The sequence below is a fragment of the Crinia signifera genome, chromosome 1, assembly GCF_055691185.1.
Source record: "Crinia signifera chromosome 1, ASM5569118v1, whole genome shotgun sequence".
NCBI classification, from domain to species: domain Eukaryota; kingdom Metazoa; phylum Chordata; class Amphibia; order Anura; family Myobatrachidae; genus Crinia; species Crinia signifera.
Window position 1 is genome coordinate 301,900,973 of NC_139217.1, and position 16,693 is coordinate 301,917,665.

Genomic DNA, 16,693 nt, shown 5'->3' on the forward strand with positions numbered 1-16,693 from the left:
ACTGTTGTTGAATATCAGTAAGGACTCTCTACCTATTCATTACAGACCATGACATGCCTGGTTACAGAAGATGCAACTACTTAAGTAGACATAGACAATAAGGATCTTACTCTGGTTGACTCACAAGGCCTCCCCCTACCTGCATGCCACGAATCCATGCAGGCTGCGAATGGATGATTTGGATAATCATCCATTCGCAGCATGGCAGAAATCATTAGATGGTTGGTGTCCATCAAATGATTTCTTCAGCGCCCTGTGCGAGCAGCAGGCGGGCAGCTGACATCTGCTAAACGCTGGGAACGCTGTGCCCCCTGCCGTCGCCCCATGACTCCCAGCCACACTACTAAGTGTGAGTGGGATGGCGAACATGTAGTTTGCCGTGCCCGCTTGCACCCTGCGTCTGCACATGCGTAAAAATGCGCCTGCGCAAAAGAAAAACCTCAGACCTCCGTGTAAAATAGAATAACCCCCTAAGTACAAATATCACTGATGATCTCAAAGTCACCAAATATAATGAATGAGATAATTATTGTGTATCTGTAGTTGTATTAGTGGTTGTGGTATCCAGTGTGACCAATAGAAGGATAAGCTACAGTATATAGAGAGAATTATGTTTTAAAAGTAATTAATCTAACAATAAAAAAAAAAAATCTAATAAAACTTTTGGATGGAATACTGTAATTTCTCTGTTACCAGTATGTATGTGAGACAATAAAATCTGCTTTCACTATAGAAAAGCAGGAGTATATTTGCTCATTATTCATTATTGAATAGGACAGTTTCAGGTGTATAGAGATGTGTTGGAATTGTTTTCCAGCAGAAATGCCTATACCAGTTCCATGTGGTGAAGAAAGAATAGAATATGAATGACCTGATCACTGAAATCCCTCTCCAATTTATATTCCTCTATAGGCCCATACACACTGGGGATTTTGCGCTGAAAGCAGCTAAAATTTATTTACCGCATCATCGCTGGTTCCGCCGCTCATCTGCTATGGAAAGCTGTCCATCCCTGGTAAAACAGGCGAAGTGTACGCACTGAGCGATTTTTCAGCTCAGCTATTTTCCCCATCATCAGTCAGCATACATGCTGTGCAAAATTGCCCAGTGTATATGGACCATTAAATTTGATTATCCTGCCCCAAGTTAAGGTAAAACAGATCAGACAAACTGCACCGCTGCATTTGAAAGCTTATTAAAGAACACAGAACTGCACACACCTTGACATTTCTAGGTGTGGTGTCTATATATGACAGCAGGTGGAGTTCAGACGTCACCACACTTTGCCTGACCTTTACCCTGGAGTAAACATTTTCTTTGAGCATTGATGCATCTAGTGAAGTAGTTATTGGGTAATTGTTCTTCAGATACCTATATTTGTTTTGGTGCCTTGTTACACCCCAGACTAGGATCAGAGCAAAATTATTACAATTGTTCTGTGCTTTTCACCTACAAAACAAATTGATACCTCATCATGTTTGTTCACATTTAAACACCTAGACTGCGCATGCGAGCGGCTCATAATATGCATGCGCCAGGTCATCCTGCGATAAAATTCTTCTACCTTTTTATCGTTGGCTATACTCAAGTTGATTGACAGGAAGACGGCATTTGAGGGTGGTAACCGGCCATTTTCTGGGAGTGTTACTGAAAATGCAGGCATGCCCAGGCATTTTAGGGGATGGCAGGTGACATCAGCTCCGGCTCCGAGTAAGTCCTTGGCTACGCACAGACTGCACACACTGGAAAAATCATTTGAGTATGGATTTACAGCTATCCACCGATCTAGCTAATTTTTTCATGCCCTATTAAGCAATTCACAGGTTTGCATGGGGCAGTATTTCACTCTGGTGGGGCGGCGTATACCTGATCGCAGGGATCCACAAATTAGGAGCCCAACAATCAGGTCTGCTTTAGGCCACATTTCATGAATCTATGGCATTTAATATGATGCACAAAACACGCTAGCGTCACAGAATTTACCCTAATGTTACATTATATGCCAAAAAATAAATCATTTTATGTGAACATGGCCTTTAAAAGATCTCAGTGAACATTGTTTTTATTTAGTATTCAATTCTAAAGTAGTTATTTACATTGCAGTTGACTTAACACTAGATTCAATTGACGTTCCTAAAGCAGTATCTATCACTTGATATGAAAGAGTAAAGTAAATGACTGTTGTAGCTAAGGATATGTAGTATGGAACTGACTCGAATGATGTGTGTGTGTGTGTGTGTGTGTGTTTGTGTGTTTGTTGGATTGTGTTGGGGCTATTGTTTTTATTTATTCTGTTCGTATCTTGAATTATATAGGTCAAAATTGTCTTTCACCTTATTCTCCCTTCATAGATGCATGCCCTGTTTAAAAAAGGCAAGGGTGTTTTCGCTAACTTAAATTGTATATCTGCCAAAATATATTGCTGTTCACTGGAAAGACACTGAATTATCATAAACAGAATACAATGTGCACAGTTTGATTAGTTATTGCAGTAAGTTTCTTCTATACTGGCTTCAAAGCTGTCATGGAGGATAATGTTTTAAAGGTATTTTACAACCTATATACTAAAAGGCTAATGCTTCTCCTCACCTCTATGGGAGGATTTCAAGAGTATTCTCAACTTTATTTCTCAGTTACCAACAGGCTATGCTTTATGGATTTCTTTAATCATGCACAGGTTACTTTATTTATATTATTATTATTATTGTCAATATACATGACATTTTCACCGTGCAATAGCATTCCATTCAAGAAGTCAATGAACATACAGAAAATAAAATAGAAACATTATATATAATTAGAGTCACAAAAGGGGCCTGGGTCCAAGCCATTTATTACCTCCACTACATGCACTGTCACGCATGGAAGAGTTGAGTTCCAAAGTAAACAGTATTCTATGAGATTGGGGGCGGGGGGGGGGGGGGGTCCTGTGCACTAATATTTTTCTAAACGTAATTAATTTTTTTCACATTTTTCATGCTGAAAATAGATTAATGCGGTTTTTTTTAGAATGTTTTCTTTTTCTTTTATCAAACACAATAGAACTCACAGCTTGACGCAAATCCATGATTGATCTAACTTTATCACACAAAGGTAACATAGCAGTGGTTCCATGGAACTTAAAATAGACTATCACATGGGGCCAGATGTAATGCATTGCGAGTCCGGTGGCTGTGCAGGATGCTTGCAGAACTCTAGAGGTTTTTTTTTGTAAAAGGACAGTCATTTACAATCTAAAACCATGCCTTGTAAATAACTGCCCTTTTATAAAACCCTCAAAGTTCCTCTGGCATCCTGCATGGCCACCGGACTCGCACCAGTATTTTGGCCTACTATACTTTGCTGCTCCAAGAATAGGCAGTAAGAGAGTAGGCAAAAGCAGTAAGAGAGGTAGAATCAAATAGTTGATGTCAACCGGCAAGACCAACACATTGGCCAAGCTTATACAGATGTGTCCTTACACATTATTGCTGCATGTGACCCAAACATCCCTTATCAGCACACCAGGTCCCGTGCAACGCAGTTTGATTCATGGTTGTACTGTATTTGCAATCTCAGAACATTTTTAGCCCAAACACAGGAGTGTTAAATAGAATTACAAGACAGGGGTATACAACCAAATACATCATCAGCCAATCTCGGGTGGATTTTCCATAAACATCAGTGAAACACAGAAATTTACCTAGGATAGTTTCTGCAAAAAACCCATGAATTAATCAAACTCTGAGCAAAAAATGTGCTTTTCAAATAGCTTTTCAGCAGGGTGTTTACCAGAGACCTCACTTTGTAAATGTGTAGAAATTGTTAGAAATACGTGCGTGGGGTCCTCCCTCCTAAACATAACCAGGAACAAACTCTTTCAGCTTGTCCTGATTCTGAAAATACACAGGAAATAATGTGTAGGTACTTAAATAACCAGCACCGGGCTCTTGGTCCTGTCCTGGTTCCAAAAATATGGGTGAAAAAGACATAAGGGTCACCTTTATTTATAAACCAGCCATAGCCAGGGGACTCATTTATATTGATCCCAGCGGCCCCACACCTGTCAACTAGACAGCCCTGACTGGGGTTTTCCTGGTGTAGTGGGAACCCCTAATAAAGGGTCCTCTACTCCAGGGCATCCAAAGGCAGTACTATGCTTGGGGCTATGCATGGAACCTGTGGCCTGGGGGTGTTAAGTTCATAGCTTTAAATTTAAAAAAATTAGAATCAGTATGATCTTTTACAGGTGGAACTACAAGTCCCAGTAAGTCTTCACCGCATTCTGGTACTTGAACCACCAGCATGCGGGGCATTAAGGAACCCGCTGGTACCTGTAGTTCCCCTGCAAAAAAACAAACATAGTAAGCACAACTTTAATAAAGCATACACACTCACTCACTCACATACTCATAGTCGTACACTTGTCCAATAGAATCCATATCCCCTGTAAAAAAATCAAAAAAACAATACTCACCTGTTCGAGTGTACATGGATTTGTTTTTTTCCAGTAGGCATCCTAGGTGTTTCAAAAACAAAGAAACCAATTACTCTAACCCACGCAGATGTAGGGAATCCATGTATACACACATAGATTCCCTTTCCCAAATGCCATCCTCAACATGACTTGTTTCAATAGAGAAAGAAATCTTAGAAAACTCATGTCGATGTTTTTTCATCTCCATATTTTGCTTTTGTCGACCTTTTGACCATGTTGACCTACCTGTCGACCAATAGTGATGTAATTGAATGTCGACCTAGACACTGTTGAATGGGCATACCATTGAAGCTTGCTCTTTAATATTATAGCCAGTATTCAATGTTTTTATTCACTATGTGCAGCGAATCCTGTTTAGGGACACAGGCAACAGAAGCTGCAACCCCAGGATACAGGGAAGGCGGGGAGGTGGAAGGAGCGCTGTGCTGGTCTCGCTCCATGTATATGTACTAGCCGGGATTCACTGTTCGCTTTTGGCGAACAGTGATCATTGAATAGGGTGACACAGATTTTCAGTGAAAAAATTCACAGCAGAGCATGAAAACAGCTCGATTCGCCCCAAAAAAACGGTGAATCCAGAGCATTGAATACTGCCCTATGAGTTTTGAAACAATGTATTTAAACCTTTGAGTGCCATCATCTCTGTAAGAGATGTGCAAAATATCTGCTAAAAATGCCAGCATCACTCACATTTGGGTACTTGTGAGTTATCTGGGCGCCCGATTTCTAAATCGGGTCGGATCGGGCACATCGCATCGCATGCGACCATCGGATGCGATGCGATGCGATGACCCGATTTTTCCATAGGAATCAATGTTAAAATGGACTGAGTCCATTTTAACATGGAATTCAATGGGAAAAAGGGGTCCTTTTCATACCCCTACTATCCAAGTGGGCATGGAGTTGGATAAAAACCTGTGGCGAGCGTAGTGAGCCACCGAGCCCGAAGCGTGGCGAGCGTAGCGAGCCCCGCGAGGGGACACAGAATACCGTCCCCTCGCGGGGCTCGCTTCGCTCGCCACGCTTCGGGCTCGGTGGCTCGCTACGCTCGCCACAGGTTTATATCCAACTCCATGCCCACTTGGATAGTAGGGGTATGAAAAGGACCCCTTTTTCCCATTGAATTCCATGTTAAAATGGACTCCGTCAATTTTAACATTGATTCCTATGGAAAAATCGGGTCATCGCATGCGATGCGATGCGATGCGATATCGCATCGCATCGCATCTGATTGTATGCCTTAACTTAAGGCATACAATCAAAAAATCGGGCGCCCAGATAACTCATAAGTACCCACATTTGTTATATAAATTAAAATAAAAAATGTTGTGTAAAAAAAGATTATATTTGCTATATAAGGTAAACATTACAGGTCATTATGATAAATAAAAATGCTTGCCAATTTTCACACCTATTTTGACAAATTCACTCATCACTCATAGAGTTAACATTCACAATAAGTTTTCAGGTCAACCTCTTTTGATCGTTGTGGGTATTAATATGTGTGTGAAAGCCAGTCTTCACAGAATTTAAGACATTTTTAATTATTTGTACCTTTGACCCCATTTTGCCTTGTGTATTCTGTTTGTATAATTCCTGAAAGCAGTTAGTAATTTGCGTTTTGTTTTCTTTCTATTTTAGGGTCTCGGGAGTACTGTAGCTGCATAAATGAACAGTGCACTCATTCACCTTTGCTCCAGATGACTTACAACTGAGAAAAGGTAGCTCTTTTCCATGGTACAAATAGTCTGTGCAGGCTGCACATGTGGGTATTAGAGTCAGGTTTCGGGAACGTGACGGCTGTTTTGGCAGAGTTTTTTCTGTAAATTAAGCACATCCAATCTCTCATAAGCCTGAGTTTTTCTAATGTATGTCATTTCCAATGGTGTTACAGCACGATTTGCAGCCAAAAGGAGCATTAGTGTAGCATTACAGCAGGCGCTGGCCTCATTGTAAAATGATTAAATCCCCTTTGGTTTTTTCCTTTTCGAATCAAGCTAAACACCGGGAACTTAAAAGATTCTCCATTATTCAATTTGTTTGTATGAAGAGGTCACCCTGGTCGCCTGTTATGCACCAAACTCCAAACAGTTAGCTTTTTGTCGTAAACTCTTGGAAATGACTCAAAAACATGTCAGGGGGGCTTTGTTGTTGTTGGGAGATTTTAATTTAGTTTTAGACCCAGCTGTAGATAGAACTAAAACAGCCAGTTTTATCGCCTCATATCCCCCAGGAGGAGCCTAATAAGAACCTTAGATCACTACTGGTAGAATAGGATCTCTTCGATATATGGCGTATTAAACATCCTTCGGTGAGAGACTATACTTATTACTCGTATGTACATTGCACATACACTCGTATCTATCTACCTAGCTATTTCGGATAGATGGTCCCTGCCAACGTTTAGTAAGGTTGATATTCTTTTTTTTTTTAATTCAGTATTTCTTTATTGAAATTTTTTTTTTTTTTTTTCCCATTAAAATTTGCATACATGACATTCTACAATAAAAAAGACAATTTATAAACATTTCCATAGGTATAATATTCAATCACATTTTTACATACACTTTCTTCTAAAAATTAATCACAAATTATCACTTTTTATTTACTTTGTATCTGGGAATATCGATTAGCATCTGCTTGCAACCACCCCCCCAACCCCCCCACCCGCACCCACCCTACCTAAGTCCCTTGGGCAATTTACAGTTTGTATTTCATAATAACGAAATAATGGCTATAATACTCCTTTCATCCGCACCGTGGCCCTTATTCTGATTGACGCGGACTTTACCGCGTACTTACGGATCGCGTCTTTATGGCGTCTGCGCATGCGTGGAGAACGCTACGCGCATGTGCCACGCCTTGACTCGGTACCAGTTCGGGCAAATCCCGTCCAAAACTGTTCACCGCTATCAGTCGGGAAATAGGGGCGTATTATGGGCGTCATGCGGAATGACACATGGGCGTAGTTTCAAAGTGGGCAAAACGGGGCGGAAACATGGGCGGACACGGGGGAGTACACTTATGTTGGGGGGTGTACATTCGGAAACCACTACGAATGCACGCGATCAAAAAGGGCAGAAATGTGCGGTGTCCACAAGTGTACTATTGCTTTGCGGACACCACTCGTTCATGCGCTAGGCGAACGTACGCCTAATGACTACAACCATTAACACCTGAACCCAATAGAATCTACTCCTTTACTCATTACTCACTAATAGGACGCTTGTCAGTGCTTTAATTGAAACCATTGCACTTCAATTGCTGTAAGGGTTAATGTGTGCAATGCATGTGTTAGGCATGCTTGTAAGGATATATTGGAATCTAATTGATTCCAATTCCAAATAAGCATTTTTTTATGAGGATAGGTAATTGAATAAGTGGGTCATGTGATGTATAGCAGAAGATACTTCATAGTGGGTTGTTTGGCGTAAATACTCCGCTTACGTGCGGTAGCACCGCTTGGCTCCCGTTCGGATGCGGTATTCCCGTGCATACTCTGTAATACTCTGTAATACCGTGCCGAATCGGAGTGTTTCTCCCGCACACGCATGCTTTGTATGTCGTCCGTAAACACGCCCTGTTCTTAAAGAGTGAGTCCGTCCGAATGCGGAGGACCCGTGGGCGTTTCTACGGACGATGGCCGCACGCGGCAAAACACCGTGGCGTGCGGACCGCACCGTAAGAATGCGGGAATATCCGCACCGATCAGAATAAGGGCCCGTGTCTGGTCCATTTTATAGGTATATTTTTTTTTTATATTTGTGTCAAAGTTATATTAAAGTGCAATAGTATTTCGACTTAAACCATTTATCCCACTTCTTCAAAAATTTATTCAACTTGTCCTTATTATTAAGATACATGTGTTTTTCGTGTGTAATAGTGTCATTCACCAGTTTAATCCATTCTGATTTTTTCGGGCAGTTTCTTGCCATCCATTTCCTTGCCATTAAAACCTTGACAAGTGTAATCAAACATTCAATCATATCACCCTCCACCCCTCTTAAGTGATTCGTTTTTATACCCAAAATACATAGCTTGCCATCTATATCCTGTTCCCTATAACCTATTTCATTTAATATAGCTATTACCTCCTTCCAAAGTTTTTTTATTGCGTTACATTGCCAAATCATGTGGAAGAACGTTCCTGGGCTGCTCCTGCATTTGGGGCATATGGTACTCCTGTTTTTATCATAGAGGTTGATTTGTACTGGAGTGACATACGCCCGATGAGTAATAAAATATTGAATTTGTTGAAATTTTATGGACTTGGTAGCTCGGTTAAGTGATGATATTGCTTGGGCCCATTCCATATCGGTGAATCTACCCATATCTTGCTCCCATTTGGATCTAATATTATCTATTTGTGGGACTGATAAAGCGGTGATGAATATTTTATACAGCTCAGCTATCTTTACTTTCCTCTCTCTGTTTAATAGTTTTTTTTTTTAATAGGTGAGTCTTGAATGATTATTTCTTTGGTTCCTAGGGCTTCTTTTAGTCTATTTCTTAATTGAACATATCGAAAATTATATTCCTGGGGGAGATTGTATTCCCTTTGAAGCTGGGCAAAGCTTTTTATACTTCCTTCTTGGTAGATCTGATCAATATTCTTTATTCCTACTTTTTCCCATGTTTCCTTGGTCTCGATCATATTGGCCAAACTGTTTTTATCCTTATTATTAATTCTACTAACCCATACTGGGCTTTCTGGGTCTACCCACTCGTAGCCCAAAAGCTTATGGACTGCGATCCAGGTCTTAAAGATCAGACACATAATCATGTTTGATGGTTTCATTTTATCGCACACTAATAGAAGCTGCTTTGAATCTATGGTTCCATAGGATTGTGAGACCAGAGTTTTACTATGTCCTTCTATTTGGCCATTGATCCATCCCTGGAGTTGGGAAATTTGAGATGCCATATAATATAGCCGGAAATTTGGGAGACCTAAACCACCGAGTTGTTTTGTCTTTGTGAGGGTAGTTAATCCTAATCTGGCCCTTTTTTTCCCCCATATAAATGACGTGGTTATGGTGTCTATTTGTCCAAATATTTTCCCTGGAATATGACAGGGGGTATTCTGGAAAATATACAACAATTTTGGTAATACCATCATTTTCACTAAATTAACTTTCCCTGTTACCGTTAATGGTAATTTTTGCCATGCCCGAGCTTTCTCCCGATACCACTTAATCCCAGGTATCAAATTATTTTTAATATAGTCCTTGGGGTTATTGGAGATCGTTACTCCCAAGTATTCCACCTGATCGGTCCATTTAAGATCCTTACTCATTACTTGATGAATGGCTAAACCTTTTTTTGGTATAATGTTTGATTTTTCCCAATTAATCACTAAACCTGAGTACTGCCCGTGTTTTTCAATAGTTTGGAGTAGTATTGGTAGCGCACGAGTGCGAGGCCCAGCAAATATCATCATATCATCGGCATACAGAGAGATGATCTCCTTTTTACCGAAACCCCCTAACTCCGGAACTTCCATCCTATCTATTTCTCTAATTTTACACGCAAGAGGCTCCAGGGCTAAGTTGAACAGGATCGGGGACAGGGGACACCCCTGACGAGTCCCACGGGTTAAACCAAATGGTTCCGTGGTGAAACCGTTCACCACGACCCTAGCCATTGGGGACTGATATAACATTTTAATCCATCTAATAATTTTTGGTCCAAATCCGAACCTGTTCAGTACGGCCCATAGGTACGCCCACTCAACGCAGTCAAAAGCTTTGGCTGCGTCGAGTGTAACCACCCGATCCATCTCCGATTGGGGTGCCTCTAGTTGGACATTTGTGAAGAAGCGGCGGATATTAATTGCCGTACTTCTCCCCTTTCGGAATCCCACTTGATCCTCGTCTAAGAGCTGATTAGCTGCCCCCTCTATTCTTCTCGCTATAATTTTTGCCAATATTTTGGCATCCATATTTATGAGAGAAATTGGCCTATATGACTCCGTCCGTCGTGGGTCCTTCCCTTCCTTATATATCACCACAATTAGTGCTTCCCCCATAGAATTTGGCAAACTTCCATCTTCCAAACATTTCCCAAATGTCTGCAATAATATAGGGGCACACACATCAATATATTTCTTATACAATTCGGCCGGTAGGCCATCACTACCCGCGGCTTTACTCCCTGGCAAAGCTTGAATTGCCTCCTTGATTTCACTTAGCTGTATATCGCTCTCGAGCGCCACCATGTACTCCATTTCTACCTTGGGCATTGGAATATCCTCCAGGTAGTGACTTATTTCCTCGGTATTTTTCTCAATACGGGAAGAGTATAGTTCTTCATAATATTGGGAAAAAGCCCGGGCAATTCCCCGTGTATCTTCTATTAGCACCCCTCGATTATCAATTATGTTACTTATATTGTTTTTCTTTTGGGGTAATTCACTGTTAATCAGGTAAGACATATATCTACCGGCCCTGTCCCCATGGAAATATCTATAGTTTGAGTTAAACTGGGCTTGTTTTATAGCAATTTCTTGGCTTTCTCGAACCCATGCTGATTTGGCTGTCCACCATGTCGATTTATCTATTTCAGACTTGCTCTGCCAGTATTTTATTTCTAGCTGTTTACTTTCTAGTTCTAGTATATTGTTTTTTTTCCCTGGTCATTTTTTTTATTTGAGCTATTCGTTTGATCAGGGCCCCTCTCATCACCGCTTTTCCCGTATCCCATACTATACTCATTTCAGCGGAATCCATATTTCTCTGAAAGTATTCTAGCCATTCTACACCAAGTTCAACATCCGGGCCCATTTGCAGCAGCCAGTTAGGATGGCATTTCCAGAGTCTATTCCCTACTTCTACATTGTCAGCTAATTGCAACATGACTGGTGAGTGATCTGAAATCCCACGTGGGAGGTAGGTGATTTTTTCCACCCTCCCTAACGTATTATTATCTGCAAAGGCAATATCAATACGGGATAGTGCCTCGTGAGATTGTGAATAGCATGAGTACGCAATCTCCTCCCCGTGCTTCTCTCGCCATATGTCTAGCCAGCCTATATTTTCCATAAAATTATGCAGCCCTTTATTATTCCCCTTCCCGGATCTGGAGTTTTTTGACCAACGATCAATTGTGGGGTTCATAACGTTGTTGAAATCGCCTACACAAAGCAATTCATTATTTATAGATTTGGAAGCAAATGCCACCGCTTTTATCAATATTTCGTATTGAAACGGAGGGGGGATATAGATTGCTAAAATACATACTGATTTATGCTTTATATTTCCCTGCAGGAACACATACCTTCCATATGCGTCAATATCCTGTCTGGCGCAATGGAAGGGTGTGTTCCTGTGGAACATTACTGATACCCCTCGTGAATCGTTTGTGAAACATGAGTGATAGGACTGTCCAATCCATGTCCTTTTTAACATTCCAACTTTTTGGTGTGTAAGATGTGTTTCTGCTAAACAAATAACTTGTGCACTATATTTCTTAACCTGATTCATAACAATAGATCTTTTAAGTTTATCATTTAGACCACGTGTGTTCCAATATATCAACTTAACCATAACTAACTTTAAATATTTTCTTAGAAACTCTTAAATATTGTGTCCTAATCCAAAAATTCATCCCAGTGTATCCAGTACCTCTATTCGTTATCCTCCGTAAGTCGCCCGTCCTCCTCCCCCCCTCCCTGTATGCCATCACCCCAACAGCACACTTAAATCCCCCTATCCCTCCCCCGCCAGCCCCCCACCCGCCCCCATTCTCCCCCTCCCCCCTCTCCCCCCCCTCCCCAAGCCCCCCCAGATGGAGCGTATTTATCCCCATAACCTCATTGATGACTAGCTGGTTCCCCTGAAGCGGCTTAAAGCTTAATTTTCCTTTACATTGACTACTATAGCATGTGGACATCATTAGCCGCCAAATTTTATTTTGGTAGACCACCTAATATCTTTCATTTGTCTAGCTACGGCGACCTTACCCTATCTTATATTACTTTTTTTTTTTTTTCCCCAGTCCCCCCCCTATCCCCAGATAGCTGATATGTACAGTCCCAAACCCCCAAGCTCAGAAAAACCAAGTCCTCTTAGTGAGAAACCATGTCCACATAATTTCAGAATAATATACTATTTCCTCCGGCCATCTAGCCAGCTTGACACTTCTTCTGGGGTAGTGAAGAATTTACTTATGCCGTCCACAATGACTCGCATCTTTGCGGGGTATAACATAGCATACTGTAGTTCTTGCTCACGGAGCCTTTTTTTAACATTTATGAATTTTTGCCGCTCCTTCTGAACCTCCTTTGCAAAGTCAGGAAAGAACATAATATTTGACCCGTGGATCTCTATTGGGTTTTTTCCCCGGGCAAGCCGTAGAATAGCGTCCCTGTCTCGAAAGTTAAGAATCTTTGCAATCATGGCTCTAGGAGGAGCACCTGGGGGACCTGGTCGTAGGGGGATTCTATGAGCCCGTTCAACACAGAACACATTGGAGAAGGCCTCTTTTCCAAATTGAACAGTTAACCAATTTTCTAGCCATTTTTGCGGGTCAGCACCTTCAGATTTCTCAGGGATCCCAACAATTCTTATATTATTTCTACGAGCCCGTCCTTCAACTTCCGTCAGCTGGCTCTGTAGATCTTTTATAATATGCATGTTATTATTGAGTTGTGTCTCCATCTTAATTTGTCTGTCCTCAATTGCTGAGATCCTCTTTTCGGTCTCCTCCACCCTGAGTTGGATCTTTTGTAAATCCTGTCTAATCAGGCCAATCTCTGCCTGTGTTTGGGAGATTTTTTCCCCAATTCGGGTCTCACTTCCCGTTATTGCCTCTAGTAATTGTTGTAGGGTAGGCTCCCCAGGTGTTTCTAGTGGTACCTGATTACCCATGACCGAGGTGTTTGGGGATAGGGATTCCCTCATCTCCTTGTTCCTAGTTTGGGCGCTCGTTCCACTAGCAAAGCGTGCCAGCTTTGCTGCTGCTGTCGTCTGAGTAGTTTTCCCCATGTTTTAATTTAGCAGGTAATCAATTGGGTGAAGACACTTTTATGAGGCTGCTAAAGAGTATGTTATGCAGCTCGTGGTGCGCACCTCCCACCTATGAACGTGGGGTTTCACCAACGCCACTCTGTCCAGGTATCCCCCCCCCCGCCTGGGATACAACCACCAAATTCTTCGAATCTTAGCCTTTTATCGCGGTCCTCTCTGCTGTGGGGCTATGTTAAATTCACCTTAGACGGGGCGTGGGCGTCTTCGCACAGCTCTACGTTCAGATGGAATGTGAACAGAGGGCTTCAGCCCAGAACTAGTCTGTTAAATACAATTCATTTCAAGCTGCTTTTTTATAGAGTATTGTGAAGGCAAATAGTGCTCCGCTGCGTTTGCAGCTACTCACGTGCCCCACGGGCTCTCGCTGCTGATGCGTGATTCTCTTGTGCCCGCTTGTAGCCACTTGCTTGTCAGCATCTGGAGCGAGCCCTACGGCGATGTACAGCCGCAGCGCTAGCCGACGTGGCGTAGCGCAGGCTCCAGCTCCTTCTCTTTCTCGGCTCCCAGCCTCCCGTCCTGCTGCCGATTGAGATCTTCACCTGGTATACGGGGGGGGGGGTTGAAGGGCTTAGGGTATCCGGTCACCGTGCCCGCTTGTGATCTCTCTTCGCCTGCCGCATGCCGCGTCTCCTGTACCTCGCTTGGCTTAATTTAAGAGAAGGTGCATCAATTGTGTATTGTCGGGTGCTCGCACTGTCTCAGCTGGTCTCAGGGAATAGAGCCGTCGCAGCATTCAGCAGTCTCGGCTGGTCTCAGGCAGTAAAGCCGTATCAGCGTTCAGCGGTAGTCACGGCCTCCATCTCACATGCTCACCGCCGCCTCCTGCTCACCAGCGTGTTACGTCATCACGTCTGAGGTCACGCCCCCAACCCCACAATCTGGTTGATTATACCAAGGTTGATATTCTACCTTTAACATGGTCAGACCATTTTCCCCTCTTTATATCATGGGACATTGCTACTAGGATGGTTCAACCTGGGCACTGGCGACAGGGTAGACAGATAATTTCTAAGCTGGGGGCTCATCAATCAATCAACAGTTCGGTGCAGAACTATATGAGTGACAATTCCCTAACAGAAATCTCAACATTTAACCATTGGTGCGCCCTTGAATCGGTAGTTAGGGGTTCTGCGATACAGACGGCTGCAAACTTTAAAAGGAAATATAAGAAGCAATTTGAGGGGCTGAGGCAGAAGTAGCGAGACTTGAAGCAATACATAAGGCAAACCCTTCGGATAATATAATATTTAAGTCACTGCGGAGTGCCCGCGAGTATTTAAACAAGTTCTCCCTAGCTGAGTTTCAGCAGAATATTAAGAGACTTAAACATCAATATTGTGTCCTGGGAATTAAAGTGGGCCGGTTATTGCCATGTAAACTGAGAGGTAGGAGAGCCAAAGAAAAAATTCAGAATATAGTTTCCGATAAAGTAAAGAAAGTCACAGACCCAGTTGAGATAGCTAATGTGTTTGCTGCATATTACTCTGATTTATACAATTTTAAGAATGATCCCTCCACGTAAGTTTTTAAAGCATATTTAGCCCCAGTCCTTGTATCTGTCTTTAATGAAGCATCTGTCCTAAACTATTTCCCTAAATAAATGCTGGAAGCGCTGATAATAACTATTTCCAAGCCAGGAAAGTCCCCCTCAGTGGTGCAAAATTATAGGCCCATTGCCTCACTTAATACTGATATTAAGTTGTATGCTAAAATGGGGGCTAATGGACTGTCACTATTACCGAATCTCATTGTCACTGACCAAGTTGGTTTCGTGCTTGATAGACAGGCCCCAGACAATATGTGCTTGGTAGACAGGCCCCAGATGTTCAATGTGATTGAGGATTGCTCCAGGGTGAAATTCCTTGGGATTAATTTGGCTAGTGATGCAGATGTGATTGACTGCAATTATGGTCTTCAGGCGTTTGAGGGCCTGACTAGGGATTGGACGATGCAGGATGTCTCTTGGCTGGGTAGAATTGCTGCAGTGAAGATAGTACTGCTCCCTAAGCTCATATATTTTTTTCAGGGCAATCCCTAGACTGCTTCCAAAGCCTTTTTATAATATAATTAATAGGATTCTAATTAAATATGTTTGGAAAGGCTTAAACCTAAAGTAGTAAGAATATTTTAGTGCGGTCTAAAGCAGTGGGAGAAGTTGCCTTTCCGAATATAGAACAGTATCACAGATTTTGTCAGGCAAGAGATTGGTATGTGCAGGACTCCCTGAAACCCTGGGTCCACATTAAGAGGGTGGAGGCTTCGCCCTGTGGCCTAGCTGACTTACTATGGATGCCAACTGCCTTCTTCTGTACACTGAATATATTAATGTCTGCTGTAAAGGCCACAGTAATGGTCTGGCATGAGATTATATTCCGTAGCAAGGACATTGCCCTACCAGCCCCTTTCCTATCCTTACGTTCAGTGATATCTTTGATTCCTAATTTGTGGTTGATTTACTGGATATCAAGGGGACTGGTTACATTGGGCGATTTACTACCTACAAGAAACATTCGATATCTAAAGGGGAGACTTCTTTAAATATCTCTCAAGGTCCGCCTCCCCCCTCAGTCATGAAAACGCTTGTTGTCCCGCTTATTCAAAATATACTATGTACCCGTCATTGTAAAGGTGGAATATCCAGGTGGTATGACTACCTGCTCTCTCATAATAGACCAGCTCAACTCAAATCTCAGGTTTTATGGGAGAGAGATTTATGGAGAACCTTGCAGGATGAGGAATGGGATACTATATACAGTACAAGACGTGTCCCATGTTGAAGCCACTTTGGGAGGTAGTGCATGATTGGTAAAGTGGTTGGGGGAGTCGATTAGGGCTAACCCTGCGATGGCTATATTGTGTACGGAGGTCACATGTCCGAGGGTGAGAGGTATGTCCTTGGGCATGTATTGATTGCCACTAAGGCGGCAATCGCCAAAATGATGGCAAATTATGGAGCACAGCTGAGATCCCGCGTATTGACCTGATATGGGATAAAATTCAGAAACACTTTAACTTTAAGAGGGCCGGAGTTCACCTAGCTTAACCTTGCTGTTTTAGCGGCTGCACACGCCGTTTCCCCCTTGCTCCTAAAACCTAGCGAGGGGGGAAACGGCATGTGCAGGGGGTCAGTGGAATACTGACCCTTCGAGCTGTGACAGCCGCTCGCTGCCACAGCTTGCAGAAAACATTA

General features: G+C 42.4%; 1 protein-coding gene across 1 annotated transcript in view; it reads left to right on the forward strand.

Annotated features, from left to right (window-relative positions):
- Positions 1 to 16,693, forward strand: part of PIP5K1B (phosphatidylinositol-4-phosphate 5-kinase type 1 beta) — a 181,006-nt gene that overhangs the window by 47,916 nt on the left and 116,397 nt on the right. The window contains exon 2 of the mRNA XM_083186062.1: positions 6,119 to 6,198. The gene's annotated coding sequence lies outside the window, so the exon portion shown is untranslated. The remainder of the gene's footprint in view (positions 1 to 6,118; positions 6,199 to 16,693) is intronic.